Raw genomic sequence first — 12,308 nt, forward strand, 5'->3', positions numbered from 1 at the left:
GGCGTACTGAGGGAGGGAGAGCTGGGCGTTGGTGAGGGAGGCGCGGACGACCTCGACCTCCTCGGCGAAGTAATTTGGCTTGGCCACGGTGTCGGGCAACGGGGGAACGGGCACTCCCCCGTCGCTGAGCCTCCACCCCGTCGGCCCGGCGCGCATGTCCGGCGGTGCTGGGATGTTCGCCTGGAACAGGAGCCAGGACTCCTGTTCGCGCAGCGAACGGCGGCCGAAGTCGTTGGCCGCCGCCTCGTCTCCGGGGAAACGCTCTGCCATGGCGACGGGCTCGGGAGAGGTAGAGAGGGAGAGGGAGGGGCTGGGCAGCGGCGCTCAGGAGAGATAGAGGGAGGGGCTGGGCGGCGGCGAGGGGCGGGGCTGGTGTGGGCACAGGCAAGTGAGGACGCCGGCTATATAGCCGCGCCGCGCCCGTGTGAACGCGTGCGAGGGAGGGGAGGCGTCGGCGCGCCGTCTCGTGACGCGCCGCCTGTGAGGAATCAATGGCAAGGCTGACCGGCGGCAGCCTTGCCATTCATTTCCTCGCGGGAACCGTGGCCGTTGGGGGAAGAAGAGGCCCGTGTCGCTGACGCGGCTGGCCCGCGGCTTTTTCGTGCCAAAACAGCTTGCCCCGGCGCCCCCGGGCGCCCCCAGCGCGTCGGGTTTGGCCTGGGTCCGCCGGCGCTATTTTCGTCCCAGGCCGGCAAAAATCGGGCTCCTGGGACGCGACTGGATCGTTTTTCGGCGCCGACATGAGAAAATCGCCTGCGAAGACCTTCCTGGGACGCCGCTGGAGATGCTGTTAGTTTACAGAGAGAGTATTTAGAAAATGTTCTTGACGTTGTACAACGTGTAACCAAAAAATTTACACGTGTTGAAAAGGAGAAAAAATAAACTAAGAAACCCAAAGAAAGAAACAATGAAAATTGTAGAGAAAAATAAAATTAAAAAGAAAACCAGAAAACCAGAGAAAGACCAGTGAAAAAAAGGAAAAGAGACCCAAAATCAGATAAAGCAAGAAAATAAATAAATAAACAAAAAAGGAAAAACAACAACTGGAAACTAAGAAAGAAAAAAAATTCAGAGAATAAAAAAAGAAGAAAACCAACGTGAAAGAGTGAAAATGGTGAAACTTACAAAGAAAGAAAGGAAACTAGAAATATTAAAAAACACTGATGAAAAACAAAGAACAAAGAAAAGAAAAAAAAGAAAAAGGTTGTAGAAAACCAATAAAAAACTACATCTAACGATTGTCTTCAATCGAAACTTGAGCAAGCCACCAACGAACGGGAGAAAAAAAAACGGGCCGACCCAATACCGACGCGAGGAAGAAAAATATTCAGGCAATGGGACATTGTATCTCGCTATAAACGAGATATAGTTCCCACTATTCGGTCGACTGGTTTGCTTTGTCTACGAGGTAGTTAGGCGGAGAAAGGGCCAGTCGGGATAAGAGAGGGGAAATAAAGAAGTAATAGGGTTGGGCGGCGGCTGACATTTAGTCAAAAAAAAAAAGCAAACGACCTCTTCTAATTCTAGGAAAAACTACGAAGACTATTTTGAAGATTTGTGAGCTAATAAAAACATTTATAGATCGAAAGTACAAATTAATTATGTCATAAAATCAAATAAAAATATTATATTAACTTGCACTTCAGAAGCGTCTTTTTTGCTTTATCAACAATATAGTTTTTCAGGAATAAAAAACCAGCTTTAACTTCAGGGAAAAAAATTATTGCTATTATAGGTCATTATTCACACTATTTTGGCCAAAATTTATGTTTTTTTAAAGAAGTCAACATGTTTTTTTCTCATTTTCTGAATTTTTTTACAAGTACAATGGAAGGCCAAGTTTATTTCAAAATTACTTTCATATTTTCTTGAATTTTTTTTCCATATTTGGTGTATATACACCCAAAGACCAAACATTCCCGTCCGCTCAAAATAGGGCTTTCGTGTGCTCAGGGCTTTCGGTCATAAGTAAGAAGTTAAGGGGTGAAATTACCTTGTTGCACTCGTAGCTTGACATCTCCACTCAACCTCACCCTCACGAGATCAATCGGGAGATAATATGAGATTTGAGTTCATGGGTCCGATATAAATATTTATTGGCTATTTGCATCTACGTCATCATATTGCGTTATGGGATCAGTGGAGTAGCCAACATTGTTCTTCTAAATTCAAGAACACAAATGCAGTGATGTTTCAGGTGTATATACCATCTTTTGTTCTTGATGCCATGCTATTGTAGTACTTCATCCATCCATTCCAAAGTAATTGAAGTTCTATATTTGCACCATGTAAAACTTGCTTAAGTTTGACCAACTCTACAAAACAATGTACTAAGATCTACAACACCAAATACACACAGTACAAAAATGTATTCCATAAAGAGTCTCAAGAGACTAATTTGGTGTTGTAGATGCTAATATATTTGTATATACTTGATCAAATTCAAACAAGTTTGAATTGGGACAAACCCAGAATTTCAATTATTTTGGAATGGAGATAGTACTTGCTAACATATTTTTCAGCTACTATCTGAATTAAATATTCATGTATTTCATACTAAGAAAATTGATTCACATCATCTATGTTTTTTTTTGCGGGTGATCTATGTTTTTCTTCTGTCAACATATTTTTGAATGGAGATAATATCCATGTATTTCATACTTGCTAACATATTTTGGAATGGAGATAATACTTGCTAACATAGTACAAAAAAAATATGCCTCCGTTTATGCATGTCTGGCAAACCACCCTAGCCACCCACAAAGCTCGTCCGGAGATATTTTCTCATTTGATATGTAGCTCCAACGACAGAGATCGAGGCAGTGGATGAAGAAATCCGACCCACATTATTGATGTTGTTTCTCCATTTATGCATGCCTTTCAAAACATCTCCGGTGCATGTAGCTGCCTAACTGCCTCTCTTAATCAAATACATGTGATGAAGCTGTCAATGTATCCGATATAAATGCAGATGTGATGCCACACACCACCATTGAGCCTGAAAACGTTTCAAATCAGGAAAAGCCGTCCATTTTGGTGGGCGCGTTTGCGAGCGAAATCACTCTACCAGCAAGAAATTTTATCTCGTGCCAGCAGGCTGTGTGCTACGTACGACGTTGAACGAGTTAATCTCTTCGCGTACCAGTCAGCATGCAGGAGCGTCAATGCGTCATGCACCACGCACGCTCGCCTTCATCTGGCAGACCATCTATCGACGTGACGCGAGGCGAACGCCACTTGCACCGCAATTATCTAGCGCGATCACCATCACGCATTCACGCCGCGCTGTCACGACGCAATTGTTGCGAGCGCCCCCGGCCATTTCTGCTCGTCGGCGTCGCTGTAAGTACGAGTTTGGCCACTGTTACGGGAGACGGTTTGGCCAAAGTTAGGGGAGTCAATCGAGGGCTCTCGGCTCCAATGGGACAAAGATATTTCGCTGCACTCATTGCACCGGAGGCGTAGCCGTCTGTCCGATCTGCGATGGTACAGTTAGTTATGGGCGTTAGTGCCACCTCGCCCGAGTCAGGTTCTCCCAAAATATACAAGTTTGGTACATGACCTACAAGCCTCTCCCCGTCGCCGGGTTGCTCCTTACAACAAGTCTTAGGAGAGTCATCATACATCATCATAATATTGATCCCGGCAGGAGCGCGCTCCATAATATGGTGGTCGTCAAAAAAATGTGCAAATTCAGAATCGTCAATAACGTAACCTTCACAGAAAAATTACCCAATGTAGCCAAAATTTTCAATTTAAGCAAAGTTGTGTCACTTTTCACCCCTTCTAAAAAAATCCATCAGACAAATCAAGCATCACATTTTAATTTGTCCAGACGCGTCGATCCCCCTAGCAGACAGCGACTCGAATCTGAGCAATGCTACCTCAACGTAAATCTTTTTACTCCACCCAGTGAAATTCAAGAGGGGAGAATAATTAGAGATGGCAAGTTCCATTCCCTAGGCTTTAGTAGCACGTTCGTGGGTCTAAGCATTTTTGCTCGAATCTCCTACCGAACTCCAAACCCGAGCAGGTGAGCTAGCTGACGCGGTAGGCAGAGGGTCACATGCCAACGGAGCGCGGGATCAGCACGCGTGCACGCCCAATATTATACGCGCGCATGCGGTACACGCCGCCCACCATGTCGCGCCTATATAAAACCCGGCACAGAGCACCCAGCTCCTCGTGCCACACTCATCCCCTACTCCATCGCCTTCCTCCCATCCTCTTGCAGCGACCTCACCCAAGCAACCGTGTGCACACACGCGGTGACCAGAAGCCGTGAGCTCGGCCGGACAAGGTGGTGTGGTGTGCGGAGATGGCTACAGGAGCGGAGACCGTCCGGCCACGCGCGGTCGCCGGCGGCGTGGAGGTGCCGGTGCTCCTGGCCGCGGACAAGGACCGGCCGGTGGACCCGGTGATGTGGGGCGACGAGGAGCGGATGAAGAGGGAGCTCATGGCGTGGGCCAAGGCCGTCGCGTCCATGGCGCTCAACGTCTCGTCGGCGCCGCCGCCTTCCATGGCACACGGGACCAAGTGTACGGCTTAGACAGCCAGCTAGCTTTTGATCGATCGCGTGGCTGCAGGTCGATCGACCGATGAGCGCTCAAAATCAATCATGGCGTATGTATGCCATCTTTGCTTGGCTAGCTGACATGCTAAACTCGGTAAGCTGGAGCATGTAATTAAGCTGCTTTTGGGAAGGCTCGTGTATTCAATTTTCCTTGGGTGGGTGGCTTAAGTGCTTGCTCACCCTATTGTATATATTTGTACCGCAATTCTTGGGTGTGTCCACACATACCAACTATGAAGAATTGCAGGTTTTGAGCTTATGCTTATTCGTGAGCTTATATTCACTAATCTAAGCATGACCAGCCATAATTACTCGAGAGTCCACGCAAGAAATATATGTGTTGGTTTGGAAACAAACAAAGTACCAAATAACACCATTTTGTGGCGGGGCTGGATAATGGTTACTGGAGTATTTAACCAAAAACTACCACATTTGCCGGAAACGTGACGGAAAATTATCACTCTACGTTTTTGTGCGAAAAACTATCAAATTTTTCCTAAGTCGTGGCAAAAAACTACCAACTCGCGAAATTGCTCGCTTCGCCCGCGCTAACCCCTATTCTGACTGGTTGGGCCCGCCAACAGTTGCCACGCGGGCTAACGGACGGCCGGCGCCCGCTGACGGCCGTTAACGGCCCGTCCGCTGTCGGAACGGCGGCTGTCGGTCGGGTGCGGGTCAAGATCTGATCCTCTCCCCTCTCGCTGCACTCTCTCCGTCCTCTCCCTCTCTCTGAACTAGGTGGCGGCGGCGGCGACGGCGACGATGGCGGCGGTGGTTCCGGAGGGGGGCGTCGGCGATATGGGTGGTGGCGGCGGCAGCGGCGACGCTGGCGGCGGTGGCACAAGTTTGGACGCTGCGGGCTCAGTCGACAATTGGTTGGGGAGCACCAGCTTCTCGACGCAGGCCGGCTCGCAGCAGCAGGAGGCACAGCTCGCCCAGTCATCGCCAATGGGTTGTAGGTATGGAAATATCATCTGCTAGGTTAGCTGCTTCAATTTGTCAAATAGGTTAGCTGCTCATGAATTGGTTAGCTAGCTGCTTCAATCTGGCAAATTAGTAAGATGTGTTTGTTAGAGCTTGTTGGACATGTGTAGTAAACTGTATTGCACTTGTAGCTCTGTCATTTTCAATTGAATTCATGAGCACCTATTTCTGCAGTTTTGCTGACAAGAAGTGAGAGATATGGTTTCATTTAGAAGGAAGAAACCTTGTGAAAAGGGGTATATATGAGTCAGATATATCTTTTGTTACTCTACAATCACTCATTGCTAGTGAAGGGTATGGGCAGAGTGATTACATGTACTATGTGAAGGAGGAGGAAATTGGATCTGAAAGAGTAAAGTATTTAGGTAATGAAGCTAGTGTTCATGAAATGTTGGAGTTTTTTAATCATGTCAATGTTGTGAAGATAAGGGTTGTGAGAGATGTTGAACCTGCAATAAGTACACAGGCTATTCAGAATTACATGAACACTCAAGAGAGTTGCTGTGTGCAAAAGGTTGTGGAGCAATCTGAGCTTCAGAATGAGATAGATGATAGAAAGGCTCAGCTTGAGAGGAGCAGGATTCAAAGAGAGGCAGATTTGAACCACTTTGAAGGAGACACTGAAGTGTCTGAATTTTGTTCTGATGATTCAGTTCATTCAGATGGGAGTGCTGAAGATGTTCAACAAATGGAAATAGAGTGTGCCTCTGAAGAGGAAACAACATTGCAAAGTACTGCTATTGTTAAACATGTGAAGAACCCTGAGCCAACTAGCAGATGTCACAATGAGGTAGAGAAAAAACGTTTTGAAGATTGGTTTCCTGAAGCAGATGAGTTTTGTTTTGCTGGTGCTGCAGGCATAAGTGATGAGGAAGAAGAAGATGAAGTTGAACTACCATACATCATGAAGAAGCCAAAGACAAAGAGTAGTAAGAAAAAGATGAAGGAAAGGGTATATTTTGACCCTTCAATTCCCAATTCACATTTACTCTTGTGCAAGAGCTTGTGTTTTGATTCTGTTTACCAGTTCAGAGAAGCATTAAGAGATTTTCATATAAGGACTTTGAGGTCTTTTCACTACCACAGGAACACTCCAACAAGAATTATTGTTTGGTGTTCACAGAGAGAGCATGGATGTGAATTTTACATGTATGCCTCCAGGATAGCTCATGAAAGAACATTTTGCATTAAGAAGTGTAACATGGAGCACACTTGTCCAGCATCAGCAGAGAACACAAAAGTTACTACTAAGTGGCTTTCCAAAGCAGTTGAGCCTTCTCTTAGAGCAGATCCTAGAGCACCTGTGGATTCACTTATTAAAAACAGCAAAGTCAAGTTTTCAGTTGATGTATCAAAGAGTGTGGCCTATAGGGCAAGGAGGAAGGCTATTAAGGTTGTACAAGGTAACCAGAAGGAGCAGTACTATAGACTGAGGGACTACCTACAAGCAGTTCTTGACACAAACCCTGGTAGCAGGTGTGTAGTTACAACATTTGAGGACCCAGAAAACCCTGCCCCAACTCCTAGATTTAAGTACATGTTCTACTGCTTGCATGCATCAAAGCAAGGATTTCTTAATGGTTGCAGGCCCTTTATAGGTAAATATATAACTGCATTTTGTTCAAAATATCTTGTTGTAATTTTTTGGTAGCTAATTTGGGTATGGATGCAGGGCTTGATGGTTGCTTCATCAAGCTAACCACTGGACAGCAAATTCTTGCAGCCACATGAAGAGATGGCAACAACAACATCTACCCCATAGCCTTTGGTGTGGTTGATAAGGAAGATTCAGAAAGTTGGACATGGTTCTTAACCCAACTAAGATGTTGCATTGGAAGTGGAAGCAAATTTGGAACCTACACCATTATTTCTGACAGGCAAAAGGTATGCAACCTATCTTAGCCAGTAGTTCAGATAAATATAGTTATTAATGGCTTTATTTGTTTTTGTTCATGACCACGGTTATTAATTTACAATCAGGGTCTTCTTAAGGCTATAAATGAGGTGTTCCCTGATTCCCCTCAGAGATACTGCCTCAGGCACATCTATGCAAATTTTCAGTCAGCTGGTTTCAGAGGAGCAGAACTAAAAAAGCTAGTAGATAAGGCTAGCTACTCATTCACCAAATATGGCCATGAATTAGCAATGGCAAAGCTTAAAGCAGAGTGTGAGGATGCCTGGAAGTGGCTTACAAAAATTCCAAAGGAGACTTGGTGTAGTTCTTCAATGGATTACAATTGCAAAACTGATCTTGTTGTGAACAACCTTAGTGAGGTTTTCAACAAAATGATCCTTGATGTTAGGGCCAAAGCAATTAGAACTATGTTTGAAGGAATAAGGACTAAGCAGATGATCAAAAGGCAGAAGACCAGGGAAAAGCAGAGAACAGCAGGTGGATGATCACACCCAACTATTCAGAGAAACTAGAGGAGAATAAGAAGTATGCCAAATTTTGTGAGGCACATAAGGCCAGTCCTGACATTTGGAAGTGTCTAGTAAGGAAAATCAGTACTGTGTCAACCTAGCTACTAACTCATGTGACTGCAGGAGGTGGGACATGACAGGTGTGACATGCAGTCATGCAATAGCAGCAATGAGCAAGATTCACATGCACCCAGAGGACTATGTGCATGAATTTTTCAAAAAACCACTATATATTGAAGCATACAAAGACATAGTGTACCCTGTCCCTGGTCCTGGATTCTGGCCTGACACCCATACTCAGGATATTGAGCCACCAGTGTTCAAAGAAAAAGCAGGGAAGAAACAAACAGCTAGGAGAAAGGGCCAGTTTGAGGTGCCTGCACCAAAAGACACAAGCAGGATGGGAACAATTACATGCAGCAATTGTGGTCTACAGGGCCATAGATTTACTTACTGTGGGAAATCTCTAAACTCAAGTCTTCAGATGAGAAAGAACTTACACCAGGTCATTTAAAAATGTTGCATTCTTTGTTTAGTTAATAGTTGTTTAATTATTTTAGGTCTGCTCTATGTACTAACTATCTTAATTCTGTCATGCAGGAGAATAGAGAAATTTTTAGGGGTTCCTCTAGTGCTAGTCACCCACCTCCAGAACCACCACATCAACACCAAACTTCACAGATGCCAGCCTCATCTGCTCCACCTCCTAAAACAGTGAGGAACAGAAAAATAGCAGCAGATAAGAGAGCTTCAGCATCAACTGTTTCTACAGGAGCAGCCAGGTCTTCACCAGCACCTCCAACAGGATCAGCATCAACAAAAGCTCCAAGAGAATTGGCATCAACAAGAACATTCAATGCACCAAGAGCATCCACTGCAGAACCAAGGATATTAGCAGGCAAGAGGAAGAGGAAACCCCCTAGCAAGTTTGCACTATATTTTAGTGCTAGTGGAAACCATTGAAACTCTGTTACTAAGTTTGTGTTCTTCTACTTAGTTTGATTGTATGGTACTAAGTTTGTGCTCTGCTACTAGACTGCTTAAATTCAGACATGTGAACTTGTGTGCAATGTTGAATGTATGGTTGCTACTTATTTGTGGCCAATACCAATGGGTTAAGTGCTAGTGTTTTGTTTTATTTGTTTTACTTTGCCATTTGTGCAGTTTAGGTGCATGTTTTAATTGTTTTAATTTGTTTTTTTGTTTTACTTTGCTGTTTCTACAGTTCAGAAGTGACTGCCAAATTCATTTTAGAAAAAAAAATATGCACAAAAAAATGTCTAGCCTGGGGCTCGAACCGAGGACCAGTTGGTTGTAATCATGCGTTCAATACCAATGGGCTAGTGCTAGTGATTTGTTTGACTAGCATCGGCCAAACTTATTATATGTTGCCCACCACGTCGTCTGTTCAGCGTGCGTTGCAGCCGCCATCGTGGTGAGCGTGCGTTGAATAAACCCAGCCGTTTCAGATTCTACGACTTTATTACGTGTCCACCCACCATGCTCTCTGCTCACTCGCCCACTCGCCGCTCGCACCGCCCACTCTGCTTCCCCCTCTCTCCTGTCAAAATCGCCGCCGACAACCACCGCCACCGCCGTCGCCATGGACTGGCAGCTGGCCATCGAAGCTCTCGCCGGCAACAACCAGGAGATGCGCGCGCAGTACAGGGAGATTGCGCGCTGGTTCCCCAGTCTGGCGATGATGAGGAACCACGCCCGCGGCCTCGTGAAGGTGATGACATCTGCTGAAAAGCAGCGCGCCTTCCCTGTCGGCCGCACCATCCCGCCGCCGTCCCTTCTGCTGTGGGCGATGCGCAAGGTGCAGCGCTCCCTCGACCCCAGGCAGCGCGCCCGATGATGGATGTACCGCTCATCCACCACGCCGCCGGCCGCCGCGGACCACGTCACCGACGCCGTCCTCGCGCTCCCAGCCCCAATCAACAACGCCTACTGGGAGAGGCGCAATCCATGGGTCCTTGGGCCCTCTGACGACTCTGACGGTGAGTCTTCAGACGACGAGTCCTCTGACGATGAGTCCAGTGAAGATGATGAGGATGAGTCGTCTGACGAATCTCACGACGAGGTGGATGAGGCCGTCGTCCTCTCCGACGACGAGCCTGAAGTGCAGCTGCTGGCTCCCGTCCTTGACACCGTGGAGGGGGACAGGAACCTCCCAATCCACGTGGATGCGCTGCCGGAGGTCGATCTCCCAGACGGCGTCGTCGTGAAGCAAGAATAAGATGGCGGCGAGGAAGATGTGGTGGAGCCGGCGCCGGGCAAGAAGAAGAGGGCGGCCGTGACTGCAGTGCGCCGCTCCCAGCGTCTGAAGATGCTGAAGAAGGAGGAGTGAAGTGCTGCCTTTCAGTGCAAAAATATTCAGTTTCGTCAGTCCTGAACTTTCGTAAGTTCAGTAAGTTCCTAGGTTCAGTTTCGTCAGGCACTATCTACTAGTACTAGTTGCTATCTTTGTCAGGCACTATCTACTACTAGTTGCTATCTATGTCAGGCACTATCTACTACTAGTTGCTTTCTATGTCAGACTATGAATGACTGTACTATCTATCTATGTCAGACTATCTATATATGTTACTTGCTACTTGCTACTTGCTACATATGTTAAGTTATTTGTCACACTATCTAAGCTACTTGCTATATATGTTACTTGCTACTTGCCACTTCCAACTATGTCACTATTGTCAGTTATCCACACATGATATATGCAGAGTAAAGCAGCCTCATCATAGACAAAACATTCTTACTTACTTAACCTAGCATTAGTACTCGCTTAGCATAGTAGGTCTTAACATAATAGTCATTACATCATAGATAAAACCAACTAGTTCTTAAACCATAACAGTACCTCCCTCCCTCATACCATTCTGAAAGCACATGGAACTTTCCCAAAATATACACCTAACATGCATGACATTCCAAGCCAGCTATATATATAGGCCTACTAATTACTTAACCCACACACCAAGCACTTCACTCATTCATAATTGCCTTGATCCTTTCCAGCTTATCTTTGCTGGCATGCCTAGCATTGAGCAGATCAGCAATCAGATACTCCAGCTTCTTCTTCTCTTGCTTAAGTAGGTCCCTGTCCCCCTCCAGTTCCTTCATGGCCTTCCTCATGTTCTGAATGATATCTGCTTGGCTTTGACGAATGCACCTTTGCTCCTTGGCAAGCTTCAGCTTTTCCATACTTAACTCAATCTTTGCCTGATCCTCAAGTTGTTTCTTCTTCTCAGCTAGTTCATTGATTGCCTGACTGGTATAGTCCATGTCATGAGACATCTTGCCATCTTGATAGTCAAAAAGCTTGGATACATCTTCCACCAACTGGTTGTAGTTGTTTGACAGGAAATCAATTTCCTTTTGTAGCTTGCCCACCTCTTTCTCATGGGCTTGTTTGTCACTCACCCTCCCCAAGTTCATGGTACATGTCCCAAATCCTTGTTAGGCACCTTTGTAGAATCTCTGGCCAAGGACCATCCACCCACTCCACAACCCCACAGTTCACACCTACATCCTACAGAAGCAATTATTTATAATTAAGCACATACCACTTAGTAACAAACTTAGTACAGATAACCAAAGTTCACACCTACAATTCTTTCATAGTAAGCACACAACACCTCACTTAGCATCAGAGATAAATTCAGTTAACAGCTATATTTAGCAGTAGATATAAATTCATTTAACTCTGTTCTTTTACAGTTAACAGCTATATTCAGTAACACCTAACTAATACATTCAGTTCACAGTACACTAAAGATCTCTGCATGTAGGTGTTCTCAGGTTCAGTCGTGTATTCAATTCGGTTCTAAACTACAGCACACATCTCTGCACCACATGCTGCACCACACATCTCCAGCAGCAAAACACATCACACATCTCCAGCAGCAAAACAAGTTAGCGTTCAAGATTTAATACCTACTGCACATGACAACCCAGGAATCGCATCCCAGTCAAAGCACCTTCAAAAGCCACCATATTCTTCGGCCTCTGATGATGCATCATGCACGTCGGCTCAGATTCAGTGTAAGAACCATAGAAAGATGGTTCCACCACACTGTCAGGGGTTTCCTGCAAAAGAAACTTCGAATCAAACCAAAAGCAACTTGGAATCTCCAACTTGGATGAACTAACCCTAACCCTAACTCTGTTCCACCATTATGCACTTACAAAGAGCTGAGGATCCATTGAAACCATGTCGATGTCCTCGTCCGAGCTCTCCTCGTCATTCCAGGATGGCATCCTCAACTTCTACCGGCAGCAATGGCCGTGGCGGCGACGGCGATAGGCTGACCTAGCTCAGAGCACC

The sequence above is a fragment of the Triticum aestivum genome, chromosome 7A (genome assembly GCF_018294505.1).
Source record: "Triticum aestivum cultivar Chinese Spring chromosome 7A, IWGSC CS RefSeq v2.1, whole genome shotgun sequence".
Classification (NCBI taxonomy): Eukaryota; Viridiplantae; Streptophyta; class Magnoliopsida; order Poales; family Poaceae; genus Triticum; species Triticum aestivum.